Here is an 18,093-nt window from a genome sequence, read left to right as displayed (position 1 = left end):
TATATATGTTCTGCTATGTTACATTTGTCTGTTTTTTTTTAACCCCTTTCTGAAATATAAGATGTAATAAAACCTCCTATATCAGGTGCAGCTGGTGTGGGTGTAAGGCCGGGATCACACATGCGAAAAATACAGCCGAGCTTTGCATGTTAATACCCGGCACTACTGCCGGCACTGGGGAGCGGAGTGTGCGGCTCCATGTATTGCTATGCGGCCGCATTTTCTGATCCGGGTGCCAGGTAGTAATATGCGAGACTTGGCTGTATTCTTTGCATGTGTGATCCCGGCCGAAGACACTGACCCTGCTCCACCCCGGGGGTACTGGCTGTGTTATGCAGCTGGCAATTGCTGCAAAGTGCAGTGAGTTAGCGCCTATTGATGCCCACGACCTTCACGGCTGCGGTCTCAGGCTTCATAGTAGACTGCGATTTATGCCATTTACTGCATTAGTATAAATGATTGCACAGTTAGAAAAGTTTTCCACTACTAGGAAACCCCTTCTCATGCCCCACGCTTGACCCCGATAAATTAAAAAGCCCATACTCCTGTGCCGGCACCATTCCTGCGGGGTCGGGACTTGCAAACCCGGGATTCTCGTGTGTCTAAAAAAAAAAATGAATGAAAATTAAAATAAAAAAATGAAAATTAATAAAATAAGTTAGTAAAAAAAAAAATTAATAAAAAATTATTTTTTTTTTAAAAGGAGGGATTAAAATATTAAGAAAACAACATTTTGAATTTTTGTACAAAAAAAAGGTTAAAAAATAACCAAAACCATATTTCGTATTGCAGCGTCCGCAAAAATCCAGTTGATCTAAAATGTAATCCATAGTAAAAGGCACAATAGTATTTATTACAAGAAATCCAATAAAAAGTGACAAAGCATCCGATCATCTGCCTCCAAACGCTCCACAGGCATCAGACAGCTCGGGAAACAGGTTATTGATTGTGTACACATGGTTTATTTCATTTTTTGGTTAATTACATAAAAAAAAAAAAAAAAAAACCTCCAAAAATAAAACTACATTTCCTCTCTGCTCTTTTCTTAGCTCCAAAATGTGTAATGTCGCAGTGTTCGTCTTGTCGCACAGCTCCTGAGACGGCGCCGCTCCCTCAGGTGCCGGGATGTGGACACTGTGCGCCCGGGAGGGATGAGGAGGAGCGGGCGGGAAGGAAGCGGCATTTGTGGAATGAGGTTGTGGTGGACACGTCGCTGAGGTGACAGGAGCGCCATTACACAGGCAGACCCCGCGGGAGCAGGAGGAGACGGGCCGGGGGAGACGGGGGCCGCCGCACAGGGCGCGGGGAGGCGCTGGGAGGAGGAGGAGGGTGTAGCCGGCAGCAGGAGGAGGCTGAGCCCGGACACTTCTCACACGGCGGAATAAGGAAGCGCCGTCACCCCGGGGATCCCCCGACAAGTACCGGAGAGGCCGCCGACACTGCAGGTACGGGGGCAGAAAGTGGCGCCGAGGGCGGCGGAGGACCGGGGAAGTGCCAGAGGGTATCCACAGAGGAGAGGGAGGACGGGGGCAGGAGGGGGATAGTAGGTGAGGACAGGAGGACGGCAGCAGGTAGGGAGAAGAGGAGGAGGACGGCAGCAGGTAGGGAGAAGAGGAGGAGGACGGCAGCAGGTAGGGAGAAGAGGAGGACGGCAGCAGGTAGGGAGAAGAGGAGGACGGCAGCAGGTAGGGAGAAGAGGAGGAGGACGGCAGCAGGTAGGGAGAAGAGGAGGAGGACGGCAGCAGGTAGGGAGAAGAGGAGGAGGACGGCAGCAGGTAGGGAGAAGAGGAGGAGGACGGCAGCAGGTAGGGAGAAGAGGAGGAGGACGGCAGCAGGTGAGGACAGGAGGAGGAGGACGGCAGCAGGTAGGGAGAAGAGGAGGAGGACGGCAGCAGGTAGGGAGAAGAGGAGGAGGACGGCAGCAGGTAGGGAGAAGAGGAGGACAGCAGCAGGTAGGGAGAAGAGGAGGAGGAGGACGGCAGCAGGTAGGGAGAGGAGGAGGAGGACGGCAGCAGGTAGGGAGAGGAGGAGGAGGACGGCAGCAGGTAGGGAGAAGAGGAGGAGGACGGCAGCAGGTAGGGAGAAGAGGAGGAGGACGGCAGCAGGCAGGGAGAGCGGAGGAGGAGGACGGCAGCAGGCAGGGAGAGCGGAGGAGGAGGACGGCAGCAGGTAGGGAGAGCGGAGGAGGAGGACGGCAGCAGGTAGGGAGAGCGGAGGAGGAGGACGGCAGCAGGTAGGGAGAAGAGGAGGAGGACAGTGCAGGTAGGGAGAAGAGGAGGAGGATGGCAGCAGGTAGGGAGAAGAGGAGGAGGAGGAGGACGGCAGCAGGTAGGGAGAAGAGGACAGCAGCAGGTAGGGAGAAGAGGAGGAGGACGGCAGCAGGCAGGGAGAGCGGAGGAGGAGGACGGCAGCAGGTAGGGAGAAGAGGAGGAGGAAGATGGCAGCAGGTAGGGAGAAGAGGAGGAGGATGGGAGAAGAGGAGGAGGAGGAGGATGGCAGCAGGTAGGGAGAAGAGGAGGAGGACGGTAGCAGGTAGGGAGAAGAGGAGGAGGAAGATGGCAGCAGGTAGGGAGAAGAGGAGGAGGACGGCAGTAGGTAAGGAGAGCAGAACAGCAGGTAGTAAGAGGAGAGGATGAGGAGGGCAGCAGGTAGGGAGAGGAGAGGAGGATGGTAACGGTTAGCAATTTGTGAAAAGAAAGAGAAATGAGTTTTGCTGCCAACTCACAAGATACATTTTGGCCGCAATTAGTAAATGTTCCCATTCTGTACCTGTAGACTGCAGTGTGCTGACAGAGTGATCTGTTAGGTTGGAGCGTTACGCCATGTAGGCTGATAATAATGGTCAGTCATTTTTCCTGTGTTGTTTTGCTGATGTAGTATGGCTGGTTGATGGTCAGATCTAAGAAACCAGATGACTGGGGGAGTGTGGAGACGAGGTATCCGCAGATGTGGGGTGTTCGGTGGGTCTGGATGCATCGAGTTTTCCTTGATTTATAATTTTAGTAGTTCCGTCTCCTCTTCAGATCCGGCAGTTCTCACAAGTGTCTGTATGACCTCTGTGCCGTGTGAAGCGGCTCCAATGAACTGACTTGTCTTCCTGGATCTGGCTTCTCTCTGCCAAATGTGTACAGCCACATTTTCCACTCCGAGCATATAGTAAAGCAGATCCCCGGAGGGTCCGATCCCACGTACAGAAGCGATCGGACCTGGACAGGTGCCCTCATTAAGGACGCCTTGTTACAAAGCTGTTCCTATCACATTTTGTGCTTCACGGTCAGAGTATGAAACGTATATTATGTATAGGTCGTAGATCCCCGGACCTGAGCTCAGCACTCTCCTAGGCATGGATGAGGTGGTCGTGTTTGGGACACAATACGTTGATACCATCCAAGTGGGGTCTAGTTAGACCCAGCAGCATCATCATTGGGCAAGTCACCGCTAATTAATGGGATCAGTGGAAGTAGCGGCAGCATTGCTGCCCCCATTGCTTACACAGCTCTCATGTAAGGAGCGCTGCTCATAGAAGGATAAGGAGGGCACTCATTTTCTCTTGCACCCGTTACTTTAAAGTGCTGCAAAAGCACAGTGCACTAGAATAAAGCCCATTAATGAGTCATAAGTAGGCGTATCAGCAGTTATTAGGGTTAATAGTGCAATAACCACCTGCGGACTGTAAAGTAAATGCTGTAAAATAGCGCAGTAATCAGGCTGATGATCCTCAACGTCCTAAAAGTCAGAAGGAGAAATGTCTCATGTTCTCGTAACTTTGCTCCTCTACTCTTTTGTCCCTCGTCTGACTGCTCTGATGATATAACTAATGTGTGTTTAATATTGGATGCCCCATGTGGAAATTTCGGCATAAAGACGTCTGTGTTCCTTCTTCTTCCTGTTTTGAGTATTTCTTGTTCTTGACAAGGTTTCCATTGTTTTAACCGATTCCTGAGATTTTGTGTTTGGTGCTTTTTACGGCAGCCTGGAGGAAAGTGAACAAGTGCAGCAATTACCTAGAAAAATCTGGACCGCTCTGCCGCACCAAGACGAAGAACAAACCTTTCCTAGTGATATTCAATTGTAGGATTTTTTTTTTAATTTTTGGCAATTGACTTTTTTTTTTTTTTTTGCTTCTCATAGGGTTTTATTACATTTGCAAGTAATGTCATCCATGGGGGATTGATCTGGGAATCAAACTATCGGATTTTTTTATCCTACGTTCCAGATATATTCTAATATGGCATTTCAGGGATGCACCATGCAAACCTTTACTGCCCCGTTCATGACACCATAAAATATGTGAAGAAGGTCACATACAAGTCTCTGATTGTGTGAGAGCTGTCCGTCAGAGGGCTGTGAGATACAATGTAACCGTATCATCTCCGAATATATGAACAGTGTTTTAGCATAAGGAATAAGTCAAGAAATCTGAGACCAAATGTGTAAAGAGGCTGACTAGCCTGCATAGGAAAAAAGGTATTGTCTTTAGAAGGAAGTACTTAAATTCCTATGGTCAATGTCTAAAATTATTCCATAAAATAAGGAAAAGGATAGTGCTCGCCAATAAGAAAAAAAAGTTAAACTTTATTTTCTTCCCAAAAAAGTGCTAGTTAAAGGCTACTGATGTTTCGCACTGGTCTGTGCTTCTTCTGGCCCTAATCAGGCCAGAAGTGCAGACCAGTGCGAAACGACCGTAGCCTTTGTGGTCTCTGCATTGGAGCCTTTATCGCAGATATTGTCGTATGACGGGCACTGCCATGGAACCCAATAGTGACAGATCCAGATCTGCTCCTCTAACATAACAAAGCATCACATGTGAACTCAGCATTGGGGCTCCTTCAGCGTATAATCGTTACCTGTCTGAATGCAAAACGTGTAGTATACGGACAGCACACCGACCAATGCAAGTCAGAGCAGTCGTTCACATGGACGTTTTTACACACGGACTGATGGTCGGAGTGTAAAAAATTTCAGCAGACACTACTTTGAGTGGTATTTTAGATAAGACTCGTCCATTATAAGTCAATGGGTGTGCAAATAAACAGATCACATCACGTGTCGTCACCCTTCTGGGATGCTTTTTTCATGGATCCATTGCAATTATCAACAAAGCAATGTATTTGGCCTTTTATATGAAAATTGGCTGTCAAATGGATGTAAAAAAACAAACAGCCATACAGATGAAAAAATTTTTTTTATATATATTTGACAGCCAATTTTCATATATTTTCATATATTTTTGGCGGATTTTAACTGACACAAAAAACTGAAGTGTGAAAGAGGCCTAATGCATATGTATCCAAACGCAGTACGACTCCATGCCTGAACGGTACATGTGATCTATGTCTCCTGAGAGATCGGCACAGCCTTCTCTGGATCGGATGTGATCCGTCTCTGATAAGAAAAATCACGTCTCTGCTCTGGGCTGTAATAAGCTCAATGTGCATGAGGCTAAAGGCCACTATTGTAATAGTAGTTCTCACCAGAGGGGGCGCTGGAGGTTACACATGCAGAATGATTTTATTGTTCAGCTTTGGCCTAAAGCCTTTACTCCTAGATTAGCGTTTTAACCATTTGAGTGTCAGCATTGACTGATCTGCAGATCGACAGCTGACATTGAGCGATAATCATATTCCAGTAATCCAGCTGCTCTATTCTGGCCCGTGCAAAAAAAAAATATATATATTACCTTCTGAATCAAATATAAGGTGAGGGATGTGTAATCTGTTGGAGACGTACAAACTGAATTCCATGTACAGAAAGGTTTGCTTTGAGGGTAGCACATAAAAAATGTCAGACTAAGATGAACATTTAAAGGGACTTTCCACCGGTAATTTGGAAAACAGTGACCATATGGCCCAAATGTGCTATTTAAAAGAAAAAAAAAACAAAACACAAACCACCGCTACTCCATCCTGCTGACTGGTTCCCCGCAGATATCGCCTTCTCTTCTAGACCGGTCAATGATTGGTGCCATCCAAGCTAGAAGAGACCAGTGGGGGACCCGGCTAGCAGGATGAAGGAGCGGTGGGGGATCTATGGGTATGAGTATGTGCTATAGGTGCGGGATCTATGGGTATGAGTATGTGCTATAGGTGCGGGATCTATGGGTATGAGTATGTGCTATAGGTGCGGGATCTATGGGTATGAGTATGTGCTATAGGTGCGGGATCTATGGGTATGAGTATGTGCTATAGGTGCGGGATCTATGGGTATGAGTATGTGCTATAGGTGCGGGATCTATGGGTATGAGTATGTGCTATAGGTGCGGGATCTGTGGGTATGAGTATGTGCTATAGGTGCGGGATCTGTGGGTATGAGTATGTGCTATAGGTGCGGGATCTGTGGGTATGAGTATGTGCTATAGGTGCGGGATCTGTGGGTATGAGTATGTGCTATAGGTGCGGGATCTGTGGGTATGAGTATGTGCTATAGGTGCGGGATCTGTGGGTATGAGTATGTGTTATAGGTGCGGGATCTATGGGTATGAGTATGTGCTATAGGTGCGGGATCTATGGGTATGAGTATGTGATAATATATTATGTGTTTCATGGAACGCTCGGGCTATGTGCTTGTCAAAAGAAATGGGTGGAAGCGCTGCTGTGATTACGCTATTAACTCCTCGCTCTTTGTTTAGGCATTTGTCGGGAGCATTGTGTATTACCTTGGAAGCAGCATGTTGTAAAAAAAGGAATGTCTTCTGCCCTTGCCAAATAAAATTTGGCAGTTCAGTAGCAGCCGTTGTGTCCAAAGTAACGGTACAGACTTCTGGGTCATTTACAGGTGGCATTATTATGACACTCCATTTGCAGACACTTGTACGTGTTTCAGGTTGCATCAGTGCAAACCAGGAGATCTGATTTGGTTGGGTGAGAGACTTCAGACAGGGGCTCTAAAGGGTAAAGTTTCTCCTTGTGGAGAGTACCAAATCAGTGTAAGGAGACTTGTAGGCCATGCAATGCTCCTCTGGGAGCAGAAATCCAAAGAGTCAATATTGACCCTTTAGAGCAGGGGTGGGAAATCTTTTTTTTATGCCAAGGACTATTTGGATATTTATTACCATCCTTTAGGTACCGTACAAATTGTGCACTAATTCTGCCCACAAGGTACGTTCTGACGCGGACGCTGGTGTCAGGACGTAATCTTTCATTGCACTCTCCTCTGTGTTCAGTATTGAACAATACGTGCGCGTAGTGTACACAGCTTACACAGAGAAAGAAGAAATTAATAGGCTGGCAACCATCAAAATACAGCTGCCAACCCAAGCACTGTGGTCCATGGGATTCTGCCCGGAGGGGCTGGATAACAGGTCATCAAGTGCCATAAACAGCCCGCGGGCCTGAGATTCCCCACCTCTGCTTTAAAGGATCTTGCAGCATGACTTAGGATAAGGAGTCAATCTAAAAACTCCATTTTTCAGACAAGTGTTTCAGGGTGTTTGCCCCTCATCTGTGCAAAGTAGGAGATCTGATTTGGCTAGGTTAGAATCATTTCGTAATCTAATCTACTGTTAGATGGCAGCAATAATCTGGATTTTCTGTAGAAATACCAGATGTGATAGGGTTGGATAGTAAGTGTATTTTCTCTACAACTCCAGACGAAAGAACAGGTCTCCCGAACAGTGAATCCGGGAGTTGTTTCTGGTACAAATCAAAGAGTCAGTATCTGGGTGGATTGAATCACGAGGATAAGAGGGGTAGGAAAATACTATTCTTGTTCACATACAGTAGGAAAATAAGAGCGGGCCAGTCAATTTGTCAGGACTAATCTCCGCTCACAGCCCGTTAAGGAAATGGATGGAGGTCTCTCTCATTTACTTTTTATTGTTTTTGGATGGCTGCAAAAGGAACGGGAAGAATCGCTTTATGGAGGATTCATGTGCCGCTTATCTGATCTGTTTCTCACTGTGGCTTTAGTTCTGGTCATTATCTTATTTTAGCTTTATCCCTGGAGTAATGGAAATTTGCAGTCCGGGCACAGACTTCCTGACCGTTCTGTGGCTGGAGGGTGATTATCCGCTTATTATAAAGCATCGTGATGACCGATATGTCGTGTGCCATCATTTTCTTTCTTTTTTGTTTGCACCCACATCAGTTTTCTAAGGTTTAAAAAAGCAATGCTAATCCCCCCTAGTGTGATTATCATAACACAGACCCCTCGTTCTTCAGTAGACGATATGCTTGTAAGACATTGCCATGCATACAAATTCCTAGGGTGTGTTCAGACTGTGATATTGGTTTATGCTCCGATTCTGCTCCCATCATAAACACTAAGTGGGTCCATATGCCCATTCACGCCACAGATGGCAAAGGAACGTCTCGGGCATCCTTCGAAGGTGTAAACTGGGAAAATCCTTCAACTTATAGCTCCGACATGCACAGAAAGTGTGCGAGTACACGGTTAGATAGCGATCTGGAGAAAGTTTTGTTCCTGAAACGATCCATATTTAGCTGATCCTGTCATAGAGGAAAATTTATATTTCACATGTTCTTATTCATTTAAAGGTTCCAGATCTTGGGGCAGTTCTGTAACATGGGTTCTGTTATGTTTTGAATCCCCCATTGAGGGTCTCTTTGCTCCAGTCCCTTTAGGGCTCATTATATATGTGACAACATTTTTCATTTCCTTAGGCCTGTTTCACACTTCAGTTTTTTGTGTCAGTTAAAATCCGCCAAAAATGCGGAAAAGCGGATCCGTTCCTAACTGATGTGAACGGATGGCAGCGGATTCGTTTTTTGACGGATCCACCGAATGAAGAATTTTAAAGGAACTGCTGCCTGGGAAGGGGGGGGGGGGAGGAGAGAGAGAGAATACATTTTTTGTTGTTCTTCTCTGGCCGCCAGAAATGATTTCAGGGTTAAACTTACTCCTGACTTCATTCCTCCGGGCATGCGCTGTATAAAAATGCGGATCCTTCACCACAAAAAACGTTACATGGTCCGTCCAGGCATCTCGGCGGACGCAAAAAAATTGATGGATCCGCAAAAAAACGGATCCAACAGATGGCCATCCGTCAAGATCCGCCAGTAATGCAAGTCAATGGGGAAAAAAACGGATCCGCCTAAAAAAATGGCGTATCCGTTTTTTTGCAAAAACGGCGGATTTTGACTGATGGTCAAAAACGGAAGTATGAAACAGGCCTTAGGAAATCGAATGAAAAAGGAAGAATGAATCATAGGGACTCCGTGTACCTTATGAGCACTCTGTGCAAAGTTAAGCAGTAATGTGGGCGCGTGTATACTGTAAGTCCCTGGCCTGTAATCGTGTCTGGGTTTTGTAATTTCCTACAGTTTGGTGTTACTGTACTGTGGCATAATCGCACCGCTGTTCCTCAGCTCGCCAGAGGATCATTTCTTTAACCTTCCTTTTAAAAGTTTTATATTTTCATTTTGGCTTCTTTGCGATCAGTGACCTGGTTTTCCTGCTCACTTCCCTCTTCTGAAGTTTTGTTTGACTTTCAGTGAGCAAGCGGAGACTTGAAATTGTCTCCTGTCCTCCTTTCTTACCGCATGTAGCAAGCTGTGTTCTGGTTTAACCAGTTTGGCCTCCGTTCTTCACTTTGTTTATGGCAGTGGGTGTCATAGCTGAGATTCTGTTACAGTAGCACATAAGTCATGCAGACCTTCCAAGTGTTTATTATTATTTTTTTATTAATAAAAAGTCTATATTTTGAAAATATACCGTGTGCAAATACAGTGGGGCAAAAAAGTATTTAGTCAGTCAGCAATAGTGCAAGTTCCACCACTTAAAAAGATGAGAGGCGTCTGTAATTTACGTCATAGGTAGACCTCAACTATGGGAGACAAACTGAGAAAAAAAAATCCAGAAAATCACATTGTCTGTTTTTTTTTCATTTTATTTGCATATTATGGTGGAAAATAAGTATTTGGTCAGAAACAAAATTTCATCTCAATACTTTGTGATATATCCTTTGTTGGCAATGACAGAGGTCAAACGTTTTCTGTAAGTCTTCACAAGGTTGCCACACACTGTTGTTGGTATGTTGGCCCATTCCTCCATGCAGATCTCCTCTAGAGCAGTGATGTTTTTGGCTTTTCGCTTGGCAACACGGACTTTCAACTCCCTCCAAAGGTTTTCTATAGGGTTGAGATCTGGAGACTGGCTAGGCCACTCCAGGACCTTGAAATGCTTCTTACAAAGCCACTCCTTTGTTGCCCTGGAGGTGTGCTTTGGATCATTGTCATGTTGAAAGACCCAGCCATGTTTCATCTTCAATGCCCTTGCTGATGGAAGGAGGTTTGCACACAAAATCTCACGATACATGGCCCCATTCATTCTTTCATGTACCCGGATCAGTCGTCCTGGCCCCTTTGCAGAGAAACAGCCCCAAAGCATGATGTTTCCACCACCATGCTTTACAGTAGGTATGGTGTTTGATGGATGCAACTCAGTATTCTTTTTCCTCCAAACACGACAAGTTGTGTTTCTACCAAACAGTTCCAGTTTGGTTTCATCAGACCATAGGACATTCTCCCAAAACTCCTCTGGATCATCCAAATGCTCTCTAGCAAACTTCAGACGGGCCCGGACATGTACAGGCTTAAGCAGTGGGACACGTCTGGCACTGCAGGATCTGAGTCCATGGTGGCGTAGTGTGTTACTTATGGTAGGCCTTGTTACATTGGTCCCAGCTCTCTGCAGTTCATTCACTAGGTCCCCCCGCGTGGTTCTGGGATTTTTGCTCACCGTTCTTGTGATCATTCTGACCCCACGGGGTGGGATTTTGCGTGGAGCACCAGATTGAGGGAGATTATCAGTGGTCTTGTATGTCTTCCATTTTCTAATTATTGCTCCCACAGTTGATTTCTTCACTCCAAGCTGGTTGGCTATTGCAGATTCAGTCTTCCCAGCCTGGTGCAGGGCTACAATTTTGTTTCTGGTGTCCTTTGACAGCTCTTTGGTCTTCACCATAGTGGAGTTTGGAGTCAGACTGTTTGAGGGTGTGCACAGGTGTCTTTTTATACTGATAACAAGTTTAAACAGGTGCCATTACTACAGGTAATGAGTGGAGGAAAGAGGAGACTCTTAAAGAAGAAGTTACAGGTCTGTGAGAGCCAGAAATCTTGATTGCTTGTTTCTGACCAAATACTTATTTTCCACCATAATATGCAAATAAAATGAAAAAAAAAACAGACAATGTGATTTTCTGGATTTTTTTTTTCTCAGTTTGTCTCCCATAGTTGAGGTCTACCTATGATGTAAATTACAGACGCCTCTCATCTTTTTAAGTGGTGGAACTTGCACTATTGCTGACTGACTAAATACTTTTTTGCCCCACTGTATACAGCAATGGCATCAATATAGTGATGAGCAAAGTTTGGTCTTTGTGATTTGTCCTAACTTGAACTTTATAGTTTATCAATGAAAAAAGTTTTTTTTTGAGGATTAGATACATTAAATGACAAACTTTTTAAAATGCCCCCATTGTGCTGAATAAAGAAAGTAAAATAATAACAAAGCATACTAGCCCACTCGATCGGCTCCGCTCCGAAACCTGTCCCCCCCCCCCGCCCCCCCAGACATTTTGACGTTATTTTTGTCACATGAGCGCTGCAGCTTATCAGTGACCAGAGATGGGCTGCACCGCTCACGTGATATCGTGTGATTGCCAGTGGACACAGCACTTGGACTGGAGGAGCAGCGCCATTATGGAAGTTAAGTATGCGCTTTTTCTAAATTCACAGCTATATAAATAAGAGGCTTTTCTATCCAAAACGCAAAAGCATTAGGTTTTTTTTTTATTGTGCACATTTATTTAAATCTAAGGCTAAGTTTTAACCACTTTCCTTTGGTGCTGGATAACTTCACATTTTTGGACCATTGAATGCTTTTTGCTTTCATACAGCACACTAGGAGCATTCAAAAGTGATCATCCAGTGGTGGGATGTGTAAGTTGCAGGTACAGTGGCATGTAAAAGTTTGGGCACTCCTGGTCAAAATTGCTGTTATTGTGGATAGTTAAGCAAGTTGAACATGAAATGATCTCCAAAAGAGCTAAAGTTAAATATGACTTATATTTTGGGAAAAAAAATAATTTTTTTTTTTCATTATAAATATTACAAAAACTTTAAGTGGTCCAGTGCAAAAGTGTGGCACCCTTGGAGATTTGTGCGCTCAGATAACTTTGACCAAAGTTGCAGACCTTAATTAGCTTGTTAGGGTTATGGCTTGTTCACTATCTTTGTTAGGAAAGGCCAGGTGATGCAGATTTCCTAGCTTTATAAAAACCCAGCCTCCTCTAACCTTGTGCCAAAAAAAACAGCAGCCATGGGTTGTTCCAAGCAGCTGCCTAGCACTGTGAAAATGGTGAAGGCCACAAAGCAGTAGAAGGCTATAAGAAGATAGCAAAGTGTTTTCAAGTTGCCCTTTCCTCAGTTCAAAATGTAGTTAAGAAATGGAAGTTAACAGGAGCAGTGGAGGTCAAGATAAGGTCTGGAAGACCAAGCAAAATTTCAGTGAGAGCTGCTCGTAGGATTCCTAGAGAGGCAAATCAGAACCCCCCTGCTTGACTGCAAAAGACCGTAAGAAAGATTGAGCAGACTCTGGAGTTGTGGCCTTCATGGAAGAGTCATCAGAAGAAAATCTCTCCTGCATCCTCACCATAAAATTCAGCATCAGAAGTATGCAAAAGAACATCTAAACAAGCTTGATGCATTTTGGAGACCAATTCTGTGGACCGATAAGGTTAAACTAGAACTCTTTGGCCGCAATGACCAATGGTTTGTGTGGAGAAAAAAGGCACAGAATTTTAGGAAAAGAACATCTTGCCAGCCATTAAGCATAGGGGTGGATCAATCATGCTTTGGGGCTGTGTTTCAGTCAATGGCACGGGGAACATTTCACGTGTAGAGGGAAGAATGGATTCAATTAAATTTCATCAGATTCTTGATGCAAACATAACATCATCTGTAAAAAGGCTGAAGGTGAAAAGAGGATGGCTTCTACAAATGGATAATGATCCTAAACACACATCAAAATACACAATAGACTACCTCAATAGGCGCAAGCTGCAGGTTTTACAATGGCCATCACAGTCCCCTGATCTGAACATCATTGAAAATCTTTGGTAAGATCACAATATGGCAGTGCATGCAAGACTACCCAGGAATCTCACAGAACTGGAAGAATTTCCCAAGGAAGAATGGATGGAAATCTCTTGCACAAGAATTGAAAGACTTTGTCTGGCTACAAAAAGTATTTACAGGCTGTGATACTTGCAAGATGGTGCCCATTTTTCCTTTTTGTAACTTTTAAAAATGTAAAATTTATATATTTTTTTTTATTTGTTCTGCAAAGTACAAAGGAAATGTGTCATTTTTAACTTTAGGCCTTTTAGAGATCATGTAATTTTCAACAGAAAAAATTACGGGTACTCAAACTGACTACACAAGCCGATTATTTTTCTTTATTTTTTTAAGAAGTGAAATCTGAAAAAATAAATTGTGGAATAAAAACGCAACTTTGGCATCACCATAATCATACTAAGTTGAAAAATCGAGTTGCCAGGTAATTTTCACCACACAATGAATGCCATAAAACAATGATAAAATTGCCTTTTTTTTTTTCACAATTTCACCCCACTTGGAAATATTTTCTCCTTTTTTTTTTTTTTTTTTTTTTAGTATATTACGTGGTAAACTAAGTCATGCAGGAGCTGAGTGCTTCAGAACAGAGTTTTGAGTGAATGGTCAGGGTCTCAGGATGCCGGGACCCCGCTAATCTGTTTTTTTACCTACACAACGTGAATATAATAAGAAATCTGGAGGTAGATATAGAGAGCTTTTATATACTAAAAATATTATTAAATATATTTTAGTCCAGATGAGGCTGGTGTACTTCAGTTATAGACCCTCATTAATATGAGTGTATAATTGTTTGTACCTGCCTGATATGAAAATCTCCATCTTGACACAAAAAATGCTTATTTTTATATGAAGCAGTTTAACTTTTAAAAATTTGTGTAAAGTGTGCTTCCTATCATGTGCAGTGGGAGTTAATGCAATCTTCCGGTACAGTTGCATTCTGTGAATCCCTTCGACATAATGCTTTAATGTGATTAGTCAGTCATTTTAACAAGCTTTGCATAAATCAATAGTAGAGGTGAATATAAGAAACACTGTAATAGAAATTTTAAGAGAAATCTGCTTTTTTTTTCTCCATTTAGGAGCCATTTCTCCCTCTCCTACAACATCCTGAACTTTCCATCCACTATGAAAAACTGCTCTAAACTGCCTATTATTCTATATGGAGGTGGCAGCACAATAAGAGACAGACAGACACACAGATGGAGCTGCAATTGTTTAAGCTTACTTCCGATCTGGATTCACAGCCACAGGGCTCAGTACTGCTCTGTAATGTCTTCCATGCTGCTGCTTCTTCTGTGTGTGTGTGTGCTACAAAGGGCAGCTGGTATCCATGCACCAGCTCAGGGATCACAGAAAATTAGAGCGAGAGCAGAGGTGAAAAATGTAGGATACAAGTCATTTAACGGTCAGGAATTGTGTACACACAGCAGCTCATTTTGAACAGTTACCTGAAACGATGAGTATGCTTTAAAGTTAACTTTATTATCACTTTATTATAACTTTATTATGAGAAATGTAAGGCACGTGATCCGAGGTGGTGGAGGTCATGTGATGGGTTCAGCTGTGGCCGCGGTTAGTATTAAAGTACATATTTAAAAAAAACTTGACATGCGTATTGAAAAACTATAGATTGATTAATCAGTCTGGACAGACCATCTTAATCTACTGGGGCTCAATGAGGCACAATATGGTGATGCTTGAGCCTCAGAATCTCTTGATGCCCTCGCTAGTTAATAATTTCAGCATTTTTATATGGTCTCCTAATTCTAGTACAATAGGCATGTAAATATGTTGCCAATCGAGAGATTCATGCAGCCGAAGAAAAATCTGCGCAGCATATGATCACTTCTGACAAAAGTACATCCAGCCAAAAACTGGCAGGCGTCTCACCATGGGGCCCCTCGCAGTGCGAGAGGCACCGCTGTAATATCTATCCCGGTAAGCCCATAATAGGCAAAATACAATAATTAAATGCTATGGGGCTCGTTCAGACAAGCATACTGGACAGACAGACATGTGCTGTCAAAAGTTGGACAGCATACTGACCAGTGTTAGGGTACGTGCACACGCTGCGGATTGTAGTGCGGATTTGGCAGCGCGAATTTCGTAAAATCCGCAAGTAAATCTGCAGGTCAAAAGACCTGCGGATTGGCCTGCGGTTTTTCATCTCCTCAGTGGAGGAGATCGCAAACCGCAGCGGAATCCGCAGAAAGAATTGACAGTTCAATTCTTTCTGCGGTTTCAAAACCGCAGAAAAACCGCGTGGAAAAATCCGCACCGTCTGCACTGCGATTTTTTTTTTTTTTATTCCCATAGGGAATAACGATACTGTACACCGCAGCAAAAACTGCTGCGGCCTTACTCAGTAGGGTTGTACAGATTACATTTTTTTCCACACATACCAAGTGTCATTGTAAAAAAAAAAAATAAAAGAATAATCACAACATGTACTGTTCTCTGCTGAGCCTCCTACAGGACTGCCTATACAAGTCTATAGGTGCGTGAAAAAATGGATGCCATATGGAACATTCGTACTCCGTTTGATTTTTGCAGAATCTTTGCCGTGATTACCATTTGAAACTTGTGTGATCATGTACATTTTTAAAATGTTGATGTTTAAAATTGGATGTAAAGAAATGGACACACGAGGATAAAAATCAGGTGATATTTCATATGTTTGAGTTTCATCGGCCTAATACCAATTTACAAAGGTATATAGCAAAAATGTGCCCGGGAGAAGGTACCGTAACCAGGAAAAATGGACTTGTGGAAAAAGATTTAAAGGGAATCTGTCACTCTTTTTTTGGCCTTGCAGCTGCCGGCATAGACATCGGGGGCTTATCTACAGCATTCTGTAATGCTGTAGATAAGCCCCCGATGCAACCTGAAAGAGAAGAAAAACACGTTATATTATACTCACCGAGGTGGGCGGTCCGGTCCAATGGGTGTTGCCGTCCCGTTCGGCGCCTCCCTTCTTCATGCGAGGACGTCCTCTTCTCCCGTCCTGTAATGGCTCCGGCGCAAGCGCACTGCTCTGCACTGTTGAGGGCAGAGCAGAGTCCTGCAGTGCGCAGGCGTCGGGAGAGGTCTGGTGCCTGCGCACTGCAGAATTCTGCTCTGCCCTCAACAGGGCAGAGCAATGCGCCGGAGCCATTTCAGGAAGGGAGAAGAGGACGTCATCTCATGAAGAAGGCAGGCGCCGGACCGGACCGCAACACCCATCGGACCGGACCGCCCACCTCGGTGAGTATAATATAACGTGTTTTTCTTCTCTTTCAGGTTACATCGGGGGCTTATCTACAGCATTACAGAATGCTGTAGATATGCCCCCGATGTGTATGCCGGCAGCTAATAGGGCAAAAAAAGGGTGACAGATTCCCTTTAATCGCTGACGAAACAAAAAAAGAATCTCCTGGGGATTTATTAACCCCTTAGAGACCTAGCCTGTTTTCACCTTTCTGACCAGGCCAAGTTTTACAATTCTGACCACTGTCCTTTTATGAGGTAATAACTCTGCAACTCTTCCATGGATCCCGGTGATACCCCATATGTGGAGAAAATCTACTGTTTGGGTGCACGGCAGGACTTGGAAGGGAAGGAGCGCCATTTTACTTATGAATGTAAAATATGCTGGAATAATTAGTGGTTGCCATGTTGCGTTTGGAGATCCCCTGACGTGCCTAAACAGTGGAAATTCCCCACAAGTGACACAATTTTGGAAACTAGACCCATTTGGGAACTTATCTAGATGTGTAGTGAGCACCTTGAACCACCAGGTGCTTTATAGAAGTTTATAACGTAAGTCGTGAAAATAAAAAAAAATCAAATTTTTCCTGCAAAAGGAGAAAATGGACCCCAGAGTTTGTTGTAATTTCTCCTGAGTTCACCGATACCCCTTATGTGGTAGAAAGCTACTTTTGAGGCATAGTGCAAAGCTCAGAAGGGAATTAGCGCCATATTATGTTGTAGTGACCAGTACATTAGGCCCAGCCCGTGCTGCTGGAGACATGCACCTGGAAATTAGGTGGGCTCTCCTCACTACAAAAATTACCAAAACATGTGGGCGCTATATGTGGTTTAGGCACACTGGGGCTCATTTGGATTTGGGAGTGGAGAATTTGCTAAAAAATTTTTGGCAAGTGAGGAGAGAGTTCACATTTCCAGAGCCTTTGTAACCACCAGTAACGTGGAAGCCCCTATATTTCCGTTAACAGATGACAGATCTGAGTAGGGACTTGCTTTTTTTGTGAGTTGAGTGGAAGCTTTTATTGGGAACATTTTACATAACGTTTGGGATCACATTTATCCGCTGTTTTACGTTGAGCAGTCACTTTGAGGTTTGCATCAAAATCTCTTGATTGACGTGACAGATGAAACCACCAAAGGATCCATTCAGGTATCTGGCGTCTGTTCTGCGGTTTCCTTTTTTTTCAGAAGTGCACAAAACTGTGTCGACGGCACTTTTATGCAATCCTAAAAAGATGGACACCGCCAGATAGATCACAGGTCCTATGGCGCCCAAAGTGATTCCATCTGCCTCATTATAGGGAATTTTATGCTAGGTGTTCTGTCTGAATCATGTATTTCAGAGATTTGCACAGAAACCCTGGTGTAAGCGCTCAGCGCGGAGCGCAGGATAAATGTGCGTCAAGCCTTACTGCGATCTTTGGGAGGCAGAATGAAAAAAATCAACACCAGGTGAAGAATTGGTTTTACTTAGTTTTTTTAAGCCGTTCCTCATGCAGTCTAAGTGATTAGGCGCCTTTATTCTTCGGATCAGTGCGATTACTATGATATCAGGGTTTCATGTTTGGGTGCTGTCAAACGCTATATGACGCTTTTTATTGCGAATACTACTTTTTGCATTACGATATTTTGACAGGTATAATGTTTTCATATTTCGGCCGACAGTCATGTTAGGCTTTTTTTTTTTTTGTGGGACGAGCAGACGTTGTTATTGGTACTGTTTTCGGGCACATGACATTTTTTTGATCGC

General features: G+C 44.0%; 1 protein-coding gene across 3 annotated transcripts in view; it reads left to right on the top strand.

Moving 5' to 3' along the window:
• Positions 1 to 1,101: 1,101 nt before the first annotated feature.
• The window catches only part of PRKCD (protein kinase C delta), a 95,286-nt gene continuing 78,294 nt past the window's right edge, over positions 1,102 to 18,093 (top strand). For 2 of the 3 annotated variants that reach the window (XM_073549617.1, XM_073549616.1), the window contains exon 1: positions 1,102 to 1,445. The gene's annotated coding sequence lies outside the window, so the exon portion shown is untranslated. The remainder of the gene's footprint in view (positions 1,446 to 18,093) is intronic. The other variant, XM_073549615.1, reaches the window with a different exon arrangement.

Source organism: Dendrobates tinctorius, unplaced genomic scaffold (genome assembly GCF_039654945.1).
Source record: "Dendrobates tinctorius isolate UK_male_01 unplaced genomic scaffold, ASM3965494v1 ptg000159l, whole genome shotgun sequence".
Classification (NCBI taxonomy): Eukaryota; Metazoa; Chordata; class Amphibia; order Anura; family Dendrobatidae; genus Dendrobates; species Dendrobates tinctorius.
The sequence above is the reverse complement of the archived record's forward strand: the minus strand, read 5'-3'. Positions and strand labels throughout refer to the sequence as shown.